At 52.0% G+C, this 15,085-nt stretch overlaps 1 long non-coding RNA gene across 1 annotated transcript in view; it reads left to right on the top strand.

Annotated features, from left to right (window-relative positions):
* Positions 1-246: 246 nt before the first annotated feature.
* The window catches only part of LOC138672210 (uncharacterized), a 150,771-nt gene continuing 135,932 nt past the window's right edge, over positions 247-15,085 (top strand). The window contains exon 1 of the long non-coding RNA XR_011319641.1: positions 247-265. This is a non-coding gene — a long non-coding RNA (uncharacterized lncRNA). The remainder of the gene's footprint in view (positions 266-15,085) is intronic.

Here is a 15,085-nt window from a genome sequence, read left to right as displayed (position 1 = left end):
ATGCCCCCCTGTGCTGCTGGCAGACACATGCCCCCCTGTGCTGCTGGCAGGCACATGATAAAATAACAAACACTTAACTCACCTTCTGATGATGGCTCTGTGCTCACAGCTCCTCGGTTGCTCTTCCTGTGTCTGTGCTGACATCCAATCATGTGATCGGCACAGCACAGTGATAACATCACTGTGTGCCCAGGTCACATGATCCGATGCCTGGGAAACAGGAAGCACAACCGAGGAGCTGTGAGCACGGAGCCATCATCAGAAGGTGAGTTAAGTATTTGCTATTTTATCATGTGCCTGCCAGCAGCACAGGGGGGCATGTGTCTGCCAGCAGCACAGGGGGGCATGTGTCTACCAGCAGTTCAGGGGGCGCGTGTGTCTGCCAGCAGCACAGGGGGGGCATGTGTCTGCCAGCAGCACTGGGGGGCATGTGTCTGCCAGCAGCACAGGGGGGCATGTGTCTACCAGCAGGTCAGGGGGCGCGTTTGTCTGCCAGCAGCACAGGGGGGGCATGTGTCTGCCAGCAGCACAGGGGGGCATGTGTCTGCCAGCAGCACAGGGGGGCATGTGTCTGCCAGCAGCACAGGTGGGGGCATGTGTCTTCCAGCAGCACAGGGGGGCATGTGTCTGCCAGCAGCACAGGTGGGGGCATGTGTCTGCCAGCAGCACAGGGGGGCATGTGTCTGCCAGCAGCACAGGGGGGCATGTGTATGCCAGCAGCACAGGGGGCATGCGCCTGCCAGCAGCATAGGGGGGCATGTGGCTGCCAGCAGCACAGGGGGGCATGTGTATGCCAGCAGCACAGGGGGCATGCGCCTGCCAGCAGCACAGGGGGGCATGTGTCTGCCAGCAGCACAGGGGGGCAAGGGTCTGCCAGCAGCACAGGGGGGGCATGCGTCTGCCAGCAGCACAGGGGGGCATGTGTCTGCCAGCAGCACAGGGGGGGCATGTGTCTGCCAGCAGTACAGGGGGGCATGTCTCTGACAGCAGCACAGGGGGGCATGTGTCTGCCAGCACAGGGGGGCATGTGTCTGTCAGCAGCACATTGGGACGTGTCTGCCAGCAGCACAGGGGGGCATGTGTCTGACAGTAGCACAAGGGGGCATGTGTCGGCCAGCAGCACAGGGGGGATGTGTCTGCCAGCAGTACAGGGGGCATGTGTCTGCCAGCAGTACGGGGGGCATGGCATGTGTCTGCCAGCAGCACAGGGGGCATATAGTGTCCAGGGGGGCTCTACCTGTCAGCAGCACAGGGGGGCATATTGTGACCAGGGGGCATGTCCCTGCCAGCACAGGGGGGCATATTGTGACCGGGGGGCATGTGCCTGCCAGCGCAGGGGGCATATAGTGACCCAGGGGGGCATGTGTCTGCCAGTACAGAGGGGCATAGAGTGACCCAAGGGGCATGTGTCTGCCAGCACAAGGGGGCATATAATGACCCAGGGGGCATGTGTCTGCCAGCACAGGGGGGCATATAGTGACCCAGGGGGCATGTGTTTGCCAGCAGCACAGGGGGGCATGTCCCCGCCAGCAGCATGAGTGGACATATTGTGACCAGGGGGCATGTGCCTGCCAGCACAGGGGGGCATATAGTGACCCGGGGGGGGGGGCATGTGCCTGCCAGAAGCACAGGGGGGAATATAGTGACCCAGGGGGGCATGTGTCTGCCAGCAGCACAGGGGCTGCTTATAGTGACCAGGGGGGCATGTGCCTGACAGCAGCACAGGGGGGGCATATGCCAGCACAAGGATGGGGGTTATATAGATACCAGGAAGAGGGACATATGATTTGTAAGACGGACACTGGAATTATAAGACAGACCCCCATTTAACATAAAAAACTATTTTTTTCTCTTTTTCTTCACCAAATTTGGGGGTGCGTCTTATAATCAGGTGTGTCTTATAAAAAAACGGTATGTTTGTCTAGTTTTCTGAATTTAATAAGACATTAAGTAAGCTTCTATTGGAAATATACATAAAAATTTTTTCCTGATAGGTATGTCCACTCTGGTATTAAATATTTAAGCATGCATTTTATAACTTAGTAATGTCATTATTGATTTGTGTTGTTGGAGGAGATTGTGCAAAACTGAACTTAAGCTTGTTCTAAATGTATACTTTACTTACCATGTATTCTTCCATTTTTGCAAGCTGTGAGAAAAATTATATACAATTTGCCTAGAACATTTTCTCTATAATTGTAACTGGCTAAAGGTGCCTTCAACTAACCATTTCTGAAAGCATTATTTATAGAATATTTAAAATTTAAATTTATTTTAGAATGCGATATCTTATAACGACTATAACAGCAATGCATTGCATTGCCATGATGACTACAAAAACAAATTGGAAAAATAAATACTTTGGATGAACTTAAAACTAAAAGTTTAGCTTTATACTTTTTAACGTGAAACTACAAGACAATGCCGTCAAATTAATCAGTTAAGGTATGTTAATGTAACACGAATATTATTTACGGTATTTCACCCAGATTATAAAAATGAAAGTTTCTATGTGTTTTGAATACTATGAAAAATCTATAGAAATAACATGGTACCCTATGCAATACATTCTTACAGATTAGAATGCAAAAAAGAGTCAATATTGACAGTTAGGATTGCTGCTTCCAATGGATGGCACTAGAGTTTAAAGCTTTAGTCACACTAAATGACTTACCAACGATCACGACCAGCGATACGACCTGGCCGTGATCGTTGGTAGGTAGTGTTAAGCGATACCTTCCGATATCGGAAAGTATCGGTATCGGATTGGATCGGCCGATATTCAAAAAACATCGGATATCGCCGATACCGATACCCGATACCAATGCAAGTCAATGGGATGAAAATATCGGAATTAAAATAAACCCTTTCTTTCCTTGTAGGTTCATTCTACATGAAGGAAAACAACTAAGAATAATGCAGGATGTATTGGGGGAGGTGGCGGAGACATTAAAGGCATAGAGGTTTAGCCCAATCAAATAGAATAGCAGGAATTTGATTTTTTTTAAGACATTCGGAGTTACAAAGATATTGACTATGTTAAGATATATTTTATTTTGTCAGATATTGATGTTTCACTACTTCCACGCCCTTCACGTTTGTTTTACTTCTCCCACACTTTCTTCTTCATCATCATCAGCATCTTTGACATCAACTTTTTCTTCACCTTATTCATCTTCTTCATCTTCTACCTATTATTTTTTTTTGTTACATTCTTCATATTCTTTTTATTCAACTATTATTCTTCTTCATATTCTACTTCTTCATCATATTCTTATTTGTGACAGGCATTCCTGTAGTTGTTATCTACAAAAGTTTGAAGATTACACCTTCCGTTCTGCCTGTCACAAAAGAGTTACATTTGTCCGTGTTCAGTTTGGCCTGCAGCCAGGGCCGTATTTAGAGTTTCTGCTGCCCTAGGCACTTTTCGTGCTGCCTCCCCCATTGGTGAGTATGACTAATGCAGACACTATTGGCAGTGACTTAGGCTACTTTCACATCAGCGATATTTGACATTTGCGGCAGATCCGGCAGTTTTTTCGCATCCGTAATGGATCACTTATGGCAACACTGTGTTGCCCTCATTCATTCCCTATGGGACTTGCGGCACTTGCGGTTTTGCTGCGATTCGGCAAATGCGGTACTTGCAGCAACAGGAAAAAAAATGCTGCTAGCAGTGTTTTTTTTTTTTGTCTCACCTCAAGTGCTGCACATGTCCGCAAGTCCCATAGGGAATGAATGAGGCCGAACGCAGAGTTGCCGGCCTGTAAGTGATATGTTACACGACAGAGGCGGAAAAACTGCAGTATCTGCCATGAACGGAGAAAATCGCTGATGTGAAAGGAGCCTTAGCAAACCTTTCCATTAGTTGTCATGTGAGAATCTGGTGGATCTCATACACAGTACATGGTCAGTTGATTCTGCCACGGTTGCAAGGTTTGGCTGACAGGTTTTTAAGGGGAACCTGTCAGTCGATTCATATTAACAAAACCACGGGCAGCATCACTCAGACTGCAAACAGGGAAGTTTATCTCTGCAATGCTGGGACGTTTCAGAGAGAATAGTTTGAAGAGCTGGATGGGTAATTTAGTGAGAGAACGGACTAATCTGTGGGCTTCTCACTCCATGTCTGTGGGCTTCTCACTCCATGTCTCTAGATCAGGGGTGGGCAATTTATTTTCCTGAGGGGCCAGATGAAAGACCATGACTGTTGTGGAGGCCGAACTAATAGCATGAAAATAATTCTACTCAATATTAATTAATATTAATTGTATCACTTAATATTGAGCAGAATTAAGTATGCTGACACCCCCTATATATCTTTAAACCCCCCACAGCCCCTTAAATACAGCATGAGCCCCACACAGCCTCCCCATATACTGCATGAGACCAGCCTCTCATCTCCTCTCCTCAGCAGCCTCCCCTCTCACCAGCCTCTCACATCCTCCCATCACCAGCCTCCCCTCTCCTCTCCTCAGCAGCCTCCCCTCACCAGCCTCTCATCTCCTCTCCTCAGCAGCCTCCCCTCACCAGCCTCTCATCACCTCTTCTCAGCAGCTTCCCATGTCCTCTCCTCAGCAGCCTCCCCTCACCAGCCTCTCATGTCCTCTCCTCACCAGCCTCCACTCACCAGCCTCTCATGTCCTCTCCTCACCAGCCTCCCCTCACCAGCCTCTCATGTCCTCTCCTCACCAGCCTCTCATCTCCTCTCCTCAGAAGCCTCCCCTCACCAGCCTCTCATCTCCTCTCCATTCCAGCCTCTCCTCTCCTTTCCAGCCTCTCCTCTCCAGCCTCTCCTCTCCTTTCCAGCCTCTCCTCTCCAGCCTCTCCTCTCCTTTCCAGCCTCTCCTCTCCTTTCCAGCCTCTCCTCTCCAGCCTCTCCTCTCCTTTCCAGCCTCTCCTTTCCAGCCTCTCCTCTCCTTTCCAGCCTCTCCTCTCCTTTCCAGCCTCTCCTCTCCAGCTTCTCCTCTCCAGCCTCTCCTCTCCTTTCCAGCTTCTCCTCTCCAGCCTCTCCTCTCCAGCCTCTCCTCTCCAGCCTCTCCTCTCCAGCCTCTCCTCTCCTTTCCAGCCTCTCCTCTCCTTTCCAGCTTCTCCTTTCCAGCCTCTCCTCTCCTTACCAGCCTCTCATCTCCTCTCCTTACCAGCCTCTCATCTCCTCACCTTACCAGCCTCTCATCTCCTCTCCAGCCTCTCATCTCCTTTCCAGCCTCTCCTCTCCTTTCCAGCCTCTCCTCTCCAGCCTCTCCTCTCCAGCCTCTCATTTCCTCTCCTTACCAGCCTCTCATCTCCTCTCCTTTCCAGCCTCTCATCTCCTTTCCAGCCTCTCCTCTCCTTTCCAGCCTCTCCTCTCCTTACCAGCCTCTCATCTCCTCTCCTTTCAGCCTCTCCTCTCCTTTCCAGCCTCTCCTCTCCTACCTCTCATCTCCTTTCCAGCCTCTCCTCTCCTTACCAGCCTCTCATCTCCTCTCCTTTCCAGCCTCTCCTCTCCAGCCTCTCCTCTCCTGCCTCTCATCTCCTTTCCAGCCTCTCCACTCCTTACCAGCCTCTCATCTCGTCTCCTTTCAGCCTCTCCTCTCCTTTCCAGCATTTCCTCTCCTGCCTCTCATCTCCTTTCCAGCCTCTCCTCTCCTTACCAGCCTCTCATCTCCTCTCCTTTCCAGCCTCTCCTCTCCTCTCCTGCCTCTCATCTCCTTTCCAGCCTCTCCTCTCCTTACCAGCCTCTCATCTCTTCTCCTTTCCAGCCTCTCCTCTCCATTCCAGCCTCTCCTCTCCTGCCTCTCATCTCCTTTCCAGCCTCTCCTCTCCTTACTAGCCTCTCCTCTCCTCTCCTTTCCAGCTTCTCCTCTCCTTTCCAGCCTCTCCTCTCCTGCCTCTCATCTCCTTTCCAGCCTCTCCTCTCCTTACCAGCCTCTCATCTCCTCTCCTTTCCAGCCTCTCCTCTCCTGCCTCTCATCTCCTTTCCAGCCTCTCCTCTCCTTACCGGCCTCTCATCTCCTCTCCTTACCAGCCTCTCATCTCCTCTCCTTTCCACCCTCTCCTCTCCAGCCTCTCCTCTCCTGCCTCTCATCACCTTTCCAGCCTCTCCTCTCCTTACCAGCCTCTCATCTCCTCTCCTTTCAGCCTCTCCTCTTCTTTCCAGCATCTCCTCTCCTGCCTCTCATCTCCTTTCCAGCCTCTCCTCTCCTTACCAGCCTCTCATCTCCTCTCCTTTCCAGCCTCTCCTCTCCTTTCCAGCCTCTCCTCTCCTGCCTCTCCTCTCCTTTCCAGCCTCTCCTCTCCTTACCAGCCTCTCATCTCCTCTCCTTTCCAGCCTCTCCTCTCCTTTCCAGCCTCTCCTCTCCTGCCTCTCATCTCCTTTCCAGCCTCTCCTCTCCTTACCAGCCTCTCCTCTCCTCTCCTTTCCAGCCTCTCCTCTCCTTTCCAGCCTCTCCTCTCCTGCCTCTCATCTCCTTTCCAGCCTCTCCTCTCCTTAGCAGCCTCTCATCTCCTCTCCTTTCCAGCCTCTCCTCTCCTTTCCAGCCTCTCCTCTCCTGCCTCTCCTTTCCAGCCTCTCCTCTCCTTACCAGCCTCTCATCTCCTCTCCTTTCCAGCCTCTCCTCTCCTTTCCAGCCTCTCCTCTGCTGCCTCTCCTCTCCTCTCCAGCCTCTCCTCTCCAGCCTCTCCTCTCCTTTCCAGCCTCTCCTCTCCTTTCCAGCCTCTCCTCTCCAGCCTCTCCTCTCCTTTCCAGCCTCTCCTCTCCTGCCTCTCCTCTCCTTTCCAGCCTCTCCTCTCCAGCCTCTCCTCTCCTTTCCAGCCTCTCCTCTCCTTACCAGCCTCTCATCTCCTCTCCTTTCCAGCCTCTCCTCTCCTGCCTCTCATCTCCTTTCCAGCCTCTCCTCTCCTTACCAGCCTCTCCTCTCCTTACCAGCCTTTCCTCTCCTTTCCAGCCTCTCCTCTCCTGCCTCTCATCTCCTTTCCAGCCTCTCCTCTCCTTACCAGCCTCTCATCTCCTCTCCTTTCCAGCCTCTCATCTCCTTTCCAGCCTCTCCTCTCCAGCCTCTCCTCTCCTTTCCAGCCTCTCCTCTCCTTTCCAGCTTCTCCTTTCCAGCTGACGATACTGGAACCCGGTTGCTAAGCAGGAGATACCCGTGCCTGAAAGCACTACCAAGGACCACCTGACGTTGGTGGAACTCGGATACCCAGAAGGAGGCACCTAACCCAAAGGCTCTACCCAGTACCAGCTGACGGTACTGAAACCAGGATGGGGACCTATTCAAGATTGTCTTCCTAGAGCCCCAACTAGCGGTGTTGGAGCAAAGGGTCAGCAGGGGGAGCAGAGTGTAGGCTGAAGCCTGCACTGGAGGCATCTTTGTGTCCGTGTGGCGTTTGCAGGACACGATGCCGGCTACACAGCAGGGGAACAGCTGGTGTTGCTGAACCCCACTGACACATTGGTGGGTGTTTATCTCTGTGCAGCTAGCACTTCCGGGCTCCAACTGGCAGTGTTAGAGCCCAGGGTCAGCAGGAGGAGCAGAGGAGCAGAGGGTAGGCCGAAGCCTGCACTGGAGGCAGTTTTAGGTCTGTTGTGTCTGCGTGGCATTTGCAGGACACGTTGCCAGCTACACAGCAGGGGAACAGCTGGCATTGCTGAACCCCACTGACACATTGGCGGATGTTTTTCTCTGTGCAGCCAGCACTTCCGGGCACCAACTGGCGGTGTTAGAGCGCAGGGTCTGCAGGAGGAGTAGAGTGTAAGCCGAAGCCTACTTGAACCGATTTTAAAGGGAACCTTTAAACCCCCCACTCAGGTGTTACAAACTAGAAGAGCCACCTTGTGCAGCAGTAATGCTGCACAAGTCAAAGGTTGCTCTTTTAATTTTGTTCCTTGCACACGCTGAATGAACCACGTATAAGAGTTATCAAGCAGAAATACAAGCCAGCTCACCCGTGATGTATAAACCAAACTTCAGGAACATGGACCAGCTGTGTCCAAGCGTATAAAGTCCAAAACGAGAAGAGAATGTCCACAAATATTCACAAACTTTAAGCATAGAGGATACAGACTTCAGCACGAACCATATGGGTAAGTTTTGTGAATTCTGTTGTCGGGCTCCCTCCTGTGGTCATGAATGGTACTTCGGCTGGTTCTGTCCATGGACTTCCTCTGGTGGGTGTTTCTGAGTTTCACAGGTGACGAGGTTAATTCGTTAGCTGCTGCTCTTTTTAACTCCACTTAGATCTTTGCTCCATGCCACCTGTCAATGTTCCAGTATTGGTCTGTTCACTCCTGGATCGTTCTTGTAACCTGTCTTCCCATCAGAAGCTAAGTTCCAGCTTGTATTTCTTTGGTTTGCTATTTTTCTGTCCAGCTTGCTATTTAATTTGTTGTCTTGCTTGCTGGAAGCTCTGGGACGCAGAGGGAGCGCCTCCGCACCGTGAGTCGGTGCGGAGGGTTTTTTTGCGCCCTCTGTGTGGTCTTTTTGTAGGTTTTTGTGCTGACCGCAAAGTAACCTTTCCTATCCTCGGTCTGTTCAGTAAGTCGGGCCTCACTTTGCTAAATCTATTTCATCTCTGTGTTTTTATTTTCATCTTTACTCAGTCATTATATGTGGGGGCTGCCTTTTCCTTTGTGGAATTTCTCTGAGGCAAGGTAGGTTTTATTTTCCTATCTTCAGGGCTAGCTAGTTTCTTAGGCTGTGCCGAGTTGCATAGGGAGCGTTAGGCGCAATCCACGGTTATTTCTAGTGTGTTTGATAGGTTTAGAGATTGCGGTCAGCAGAGTTCCCACGTCCCAGAGCTCGTCCTTATTGTCAGTAACTATCAGGTCATTCCGTGTGCTCTTAACCACCAGGTCCATTATTGTCCTGACCACCAGGTCATAACAGGTAAGAATATCAACGCGTTTCTGGAGACTAAGCTCCCTTAATCATGATCATGATCATGATTAAGGGAGCTTAGTCTCCAGAAACGCGTTGAGATTCTTACCCATAAAAGTTAGCCCTTAATACAGTCAAACTGTCTTGGAGGCGGGAGTTTCCTTCTTAATGAGACGCAGCATAGATGTCAAAAATCCCACCTTGGTGCTGGGCGCGGCCTCCTGAGTGTCACTTTTTGCTGTACAGGAGTCTGCGCTGTTGTGTTATCCCTTGGCCATGCGCTGTTAGCGCTGCCCGTCTTCTGACATCATTTGATGTCGGCCGGTGCGGTTCGCGATGCCCATGAATCCCAGCCCCGCAGTGTCTTTTCATTTATTCACACTGCGGGGCTGGGATTCATGGCCTTGCGCAGTAAATATGTTCGCCTCTCACTCATGTCCTTACATCTGCTTCAGACTGTGCGGCATCAGCTGATCCCTTATCGCAGGCCACGGCCATGACCGGACAGTCTGAAGAAGGCGGAAGGAGATGAGTGACAGTCGAAGATATGCACTGCTCATGCCCATCAATCACACCCTCGAAGTCAAAATATATAAGACACCGAGGGGCGTTGTGTCGGACAGGGCAGCCGCAGAGGCGCAGCCAGCAAACCAATGATGTCAGAAGACAGGCAGCGCTACCAAGGGGGTTGCTGCGTGTCATTACAAAGGAAAGTCAAACCTCAGGGACGGTTTAATGGTCTCAGGGGACATATTGCATACGTGTTGGGTTCGACGTGTGCAAGGAGCATAACTTAATGAGCCACCTTGTACAAATGCAGCATTACTGCTGTACAAGGTGGCTGTTATACATACAAACGCCTGGGGGGGCAGGTTCCTTTTAATTTCAGTTGTTGTGTCTGTGTGGCATTTGCAGGACACGATGCCGGCTACACAGCAGGGAAACAGCTGACGTTGCTGAACCCCACTGACACATTGGCTGGTGTTTTTCTCTGTGCAGCTAGCACGTCCGGGCACCAACTGGCGGTGTTAGAGCCCAGGGTCAGCAGGAGGAGCAGAGGAGCAGAGTGTAGGCCGAAGCCTGCACTGGTGGCAGCTTTGTGTCTGCGTGGCGTTTGCAGGACACGTTGCTAGCTACACAGCAGGGCGACAGCTGGCGTTGCTGAACCCCACTGATGCATTGCGGGTGTTTTTCTGTGTGCAGCTAGCACTCCCAGGCACCAACTAGCGGTGTTAGAGCCCAGGATCAGCAAGAGGAGTAGAGGAGCAGAGTGTAGGCCGAAGCCTGCACTGGTGGTAGCTTTGTGTCTGCGTGGCGTTTGCAGGACACGTTGCTGGCTACAGAGCAGGGGAACAGCTGGCCTTGCTGAACCCCAGTGACACATTGGCGGGTGTTTTTCTCTGTGAAGCTAGCACTTCCAGGCACCAACTGGTGGTGTTAGAGCCCAGGGTCAGCAGGAGGAGCAGAGGAGCAGAGTGTAGGCCGAAGCCTGCACTGGCGGCAGCTTTGTGTCTGCGTGGTGTTTGCAGGACACGTTGCCAGCTACACAGCAAGGGAACAGCTGGCGTTGCTGAACCCCACTGACACATTGGCGGGTGTTTTTCTCTGTGCAGCTAGCACTTTCAGGCACCAACTGGCGGTGTTAGATCCCAGGGTCAGCAGGAGGTGCAGAGGAGCAGAGTGTAGGCCGAAGCCTGCACTGGTGGCAGCTTTGTGTCTGCGTGGTATTTGCAGGACACGTTGCCGGCTACACAGCAGGGGAACAGCTGGCATTGCTGAACCCCACTGACACATTGGCTGGTGTTTTTCTCTGTGCAGCTAGCACTTCCAGGCACCAACTGGCGGTGTTAGAGCCCAGGGTCAGCAGGAGGAGCAAACGAGCAGAATGTAGGCCGAAGCCTGCACTGGCGGCAGATTTGTGTCTACGTGGCGTTTGCAGGACACGTTGCCGGCTACACAGCAGGAGAACAGCTGGCATTGCTGAACCTCACTGACACATTGGCGTGTGTTTTTCTCTGTGCAGCTAGCACTTCCAGGCACCAACTGGCGGTGTTAGAGTCCAGGGTCAGCAGGAGGAGCAGAGGAGGAGAGTGTAGGCCGAAGCCTGCACTGGCGGCAGCTTTGTGTCTGCGTGGTGTTTGCAGGACACATTGCCGGCTACACAACAGGGGAACAGCTGGCCTTGCTGAACCCCACTGACACATTGGCGGGTGTTTTTCTCTGTGCAGCTAGCACTTCCAGGCACCAACTGTTGGTGTTAGAGCCCAGGGTCAGCAGGAGGAGCAGAGGAGCAGAGTGTAGGCCGAAGCCTGCACTGGTGGCAGCTTTGTGTCTGCGTGGCATTTGCAGGACACGTTGCCGGCTATACGGCAGGGGAACAGCTGGCATTGCTGAACCCCACTAACACATTGGCTGGTGTTTTTCTCTGTGCAGCTAGCACTTCCAGGCACCAACTGGCGGTGTTAGAGCCCAGGGTCAGCAGGAGGAGCAGAGGAGCAGAGTGTAGGCCGAAGCCTGCACTGGAGGCAGTTTTAGGTCTGTTGTGTCTGCGTGGCATTTGCAGGACACGTTGCCGGCTACACAGCAGGGGAACAGCTGGCGTTGCTGAACCCCACTGACACATTGGCGGGTGTTTTTCTCTGTGCAGCCAGCACTTCCGGGCACCAACTGGCGGTGTTAGAGCCCAGGGTCTGCGGGAGGAGCAGAGTGTAGGCCGAAGCCTACTTGAACCAATTTTAAAGGGAACCTTTAAACCCCCCACTCAGGTTTTACAAACTAGAAGAGCCACTTTTGCAGCAGTAATGCTGCACAAGTCAAAGGTTGCTCTTTTAATTTTGTTCCTTGCACATGCTGAAGGAAATGCGTATAAAAGTTAGCCCCTTATACAGTCAAACTGTCTTGGAGGCGGGAGTTTCCTTCTTAATGAGACGCAGCACAGCTGTCAAAAATCCCACCTTGGTGCTGGGCGCGGCCTCCTGAGCGTTGCTTTTTGCTGTACAGGAATCTGCGCTGTTGTGTTATCCCTTGGCCATGCGCTGTTAGCGCTGCCCGTCTTCTGACATCATTTGATGTCGGCCGGTGCGGTTCGCGATGCCTCTGAATCCCAGCCCCGCAGTGTCTTTTCATTTATTCACACTGCGGGGCTGGGATTCATGGCCTTGCACATTAAATATATTCGCCTCTCACTCATGTCCTTACACCTGCTTCAGACTGTGCGGCGTCAGCTGATCCCTTATCGCATGCCACGGCCATGAAGCCGCACAGTCTGAAGAAGGCGGAAGGAGATGAGTGACAGTCGAAGATATGCACTGCTCATGCCCATCAATCACACCCTCGCAGTCAAAATATATAAGACACCGAGGGGCATTGTGTCGGGCAGGGCGGCCACAGAGGCGCAGCCAGCCAACCAACGATGTCAGAAGACGGGCAGCGCTACCAAGGGGGTTGCTGCGTGTCATTACAAAGGAAAGTCACACCTCAGGGACAGTTTAATGGTCTCAGGGGACACATTATATACGTGTTGAGTTCGACGTGTGCAAGGAGCATAACTTAATGAGCCACCTTGTAAAAATGCAGCATTAATGCTGTACAAGGTGGCTGTTATACATACAAAAGCCTGGGGAGAGGGACAGGTTCCTTTTAATTTCAGTTGTTGTGTCTGCGTGGCGTTTGCAGGACACGATGCCGGCTACACAGCAGGGGAACAGCTGACATTGCTGAACCCCACTAACACATTGGCTGTTTTTTTCTCTGTGCAGCTAGCACTTCCGGGCACCAACTGGCGGTGTTAGAACCCAGGGTGAGCAGGAGGAGCAGAGGAGCAGAATGTAGGCTGAAGCCTGCACTGGCGGCAGCTTTAGCAACTGGCGGTGTTAGAGCCCAGGGTCTGCAGGAGGAGCAGAGTGTAGGCCGAAGCCTACTTTGAGCAAGTTGAAAGGGAACTGTAAGACTCATGCTGGTGTGGTAGTTGGAGGCAGATATATCTCACCCAGGTGTTTGTCCTATGTGAATTAGGCCACTCAGTATCTTCAGGGTGCTAATGGGTTAATGATTGCAGGAATAAAAGATGACCAGCTGGGTGTTTCCAGTGTCTGCCTGGGGCACACAGATTGCCTGCCTGCGTGAGACAAACGTGAGTGAAGAGCTCTGCTCAAAGATCTGTGTGATGTTAGCTGGGTGGGAGAAGCCCCCCAGTTGTTGAGATAGCAACGTATTTGTTTAGTTAGTGCCGGACAGGCTAGGATTTATTTTTATGTTTTGTTTTTTGTGTTGCTTTCACGTTAATAAATCTGACCTGAGGTCAGCCTGCTCAGAAACCTGCTGTACGCCTCAGATTCAATGCACAAACCACGTGTCCTTTGACCCCAGCAAAGGCGATCCCAGAGTGTTTTGTCACATTGTGGTGGAGAACGCGGGCATACCGTGGCACAGGCGACAGCATGGAAGACGTGGTGAAAGCCTTAGTACAGTCCACTGCCGTACAGCAGCAGGCCACTGCCGCACAGCACGAAGCTAATCGCTTGATGGCCGCACAGCTGAAGGAGTTACTGGACATGACGGTTGCAGACCGCCAACTTCTCCAACAGGTGGCGCAGCGCCTGGTGAGCATGCCTGACGCTGACCCGGAAGCAGAGTCCAGAATGATCCATGTGAGTCGATACTGGCAAAAGCTGACTGCAGAAGATGACGTTGAGGCATACCTGACAACGTTTGAGCGGACGGCATTGAGAGAGAAGTGGCCGAAGGCACGATGGGCCGATTTGATTGCCCCGTTTCTCTCCGGCGAGGCCCAAAAAGCTTACCATGATTTGGACCCGGAGGTCGCTCAGGACTTTGAGAAGCTGAAAGCTGAGATCCTGGCCCGGCTGGGTGTGACGACGGCTGTCCGTGCACAGAGGGTACATCAGTGGACATACCAGCAAGATAAACCGGCGCGGTCTCAGATGTTCGACCTGATCTACTTGACAAAGAAATGGCTGCAACCTGAGGTACTGACAATTCCCGAAATAATCCAGCGGGTTGTCCTGGACAAGTACCTGAGAGTACTACCCCAGCGCTGAAAAGGTGGGTAAGCCAAGGAAATCCCACGACAGCGGATCAACTTGTGGAGTTGGTCGAGCGTTATTCCGTGGCAGAAGGACTTCCCGACGACACCGCCAACCCCCGGTCTGTGCCTCCTCCTCGTGGAACCGGTAAGACTGTTCCAGGGACCACGGGTGAAGGAAAATCGCTTAAAACTGTGGGGGAGGAGTCCGGGACTGCTCGCACTCCGAGACCAAGAGTATTGGACGGTGGTCTCAGTAGGGGACCTGTTAGGTGTTTCCGCTGCCATGAGAAGGGTCATGTTTCTGCGAACTGTCCTGTTACCGCTGAACCCATGCAGTGCGACGCTATAAACTCTAGAAAACGCATGTCTTTGGTTACACAGCTAGTGAGTGTGAATGCGGGTCAAAATGATACAGTGAAACATCTGTGTGAATTATCTGTTGATGGGAAAAATGTTGTGGCATTACTAGACTCTGGAAGTGTGGTGACTCTAGTGAAAGCTAGTCTGGTGGCACTTCCGTCTGGTCCGTCTGACAAGTTTTCTGTGACGTGTGTGCATGGTGACACCCGCTCGTACTTAACAGCGGTCATATGGATTTCTACTCCCTATGGGTCAGTGCAGCACAAAGTGGGACTCGTCCCCGCATTGTTACAGGATGTAATCCTGGGCAGGGATTTTCCCTATTTCTGGCAGTTGTGGGAGAATCAGTTGCTCCTTCACGGTAGCTGTACCCGTGAATCTTCTCTCATGCCATCTGGAGGTCCCGAGTCCCTAGAGGAGACCCCACAGGAAGATGTTGCTGGGGAGGTTGGTGAATCTAACCTTCAGTACCCCTTTTCCGTCATGGCGGGGGAAACAGAGGAAACTGAGGAACCTCAGCGAGAGGCGGAGGCAGACAGCCATCCGGCACCCTGCCTGCCAGATTTGGGAGTCCAGGTGGATGACTTCCACAGCGAGCAAATGAAAGATCCTACCCTAACTCCGGCTAGGAAAAATGTAAAAATGATAGATGGGGTACCCGTAGAACCTGACACTAGGCTAGCGTACCCGTATATGGTTCTTGAAAATGATTTGCTCTACCAGGTAGAAAAAAAAGGGGAAGACACAGTGCAACGGTTAGTGGTACCCAAACCTTATCGGCGGAAGGTACTGGATTTGGCCCACTGACATATAATGGGGGGGC

This window comes from Ranitomeya imitator, chromosome 3 (genome assembly GCF_032444005.1).
Source record: "Ranitomeya imitator isolate aRanImi1 chromosome 3, aRanImi1.pri, whole genome shotgun sequence".
Taxonomy (NCBI): domain Eukaryota; kingdom Metazoa; phylum Chordata; class Amphibia; order Anura; family Dendrobatidae; genus Ranitomeya; species Ranitomeya imitator.
Note: the sequence above shows the minus strand (reverse complement) of the source record. Positions and strands in the feature narration are given on the sequence as shown.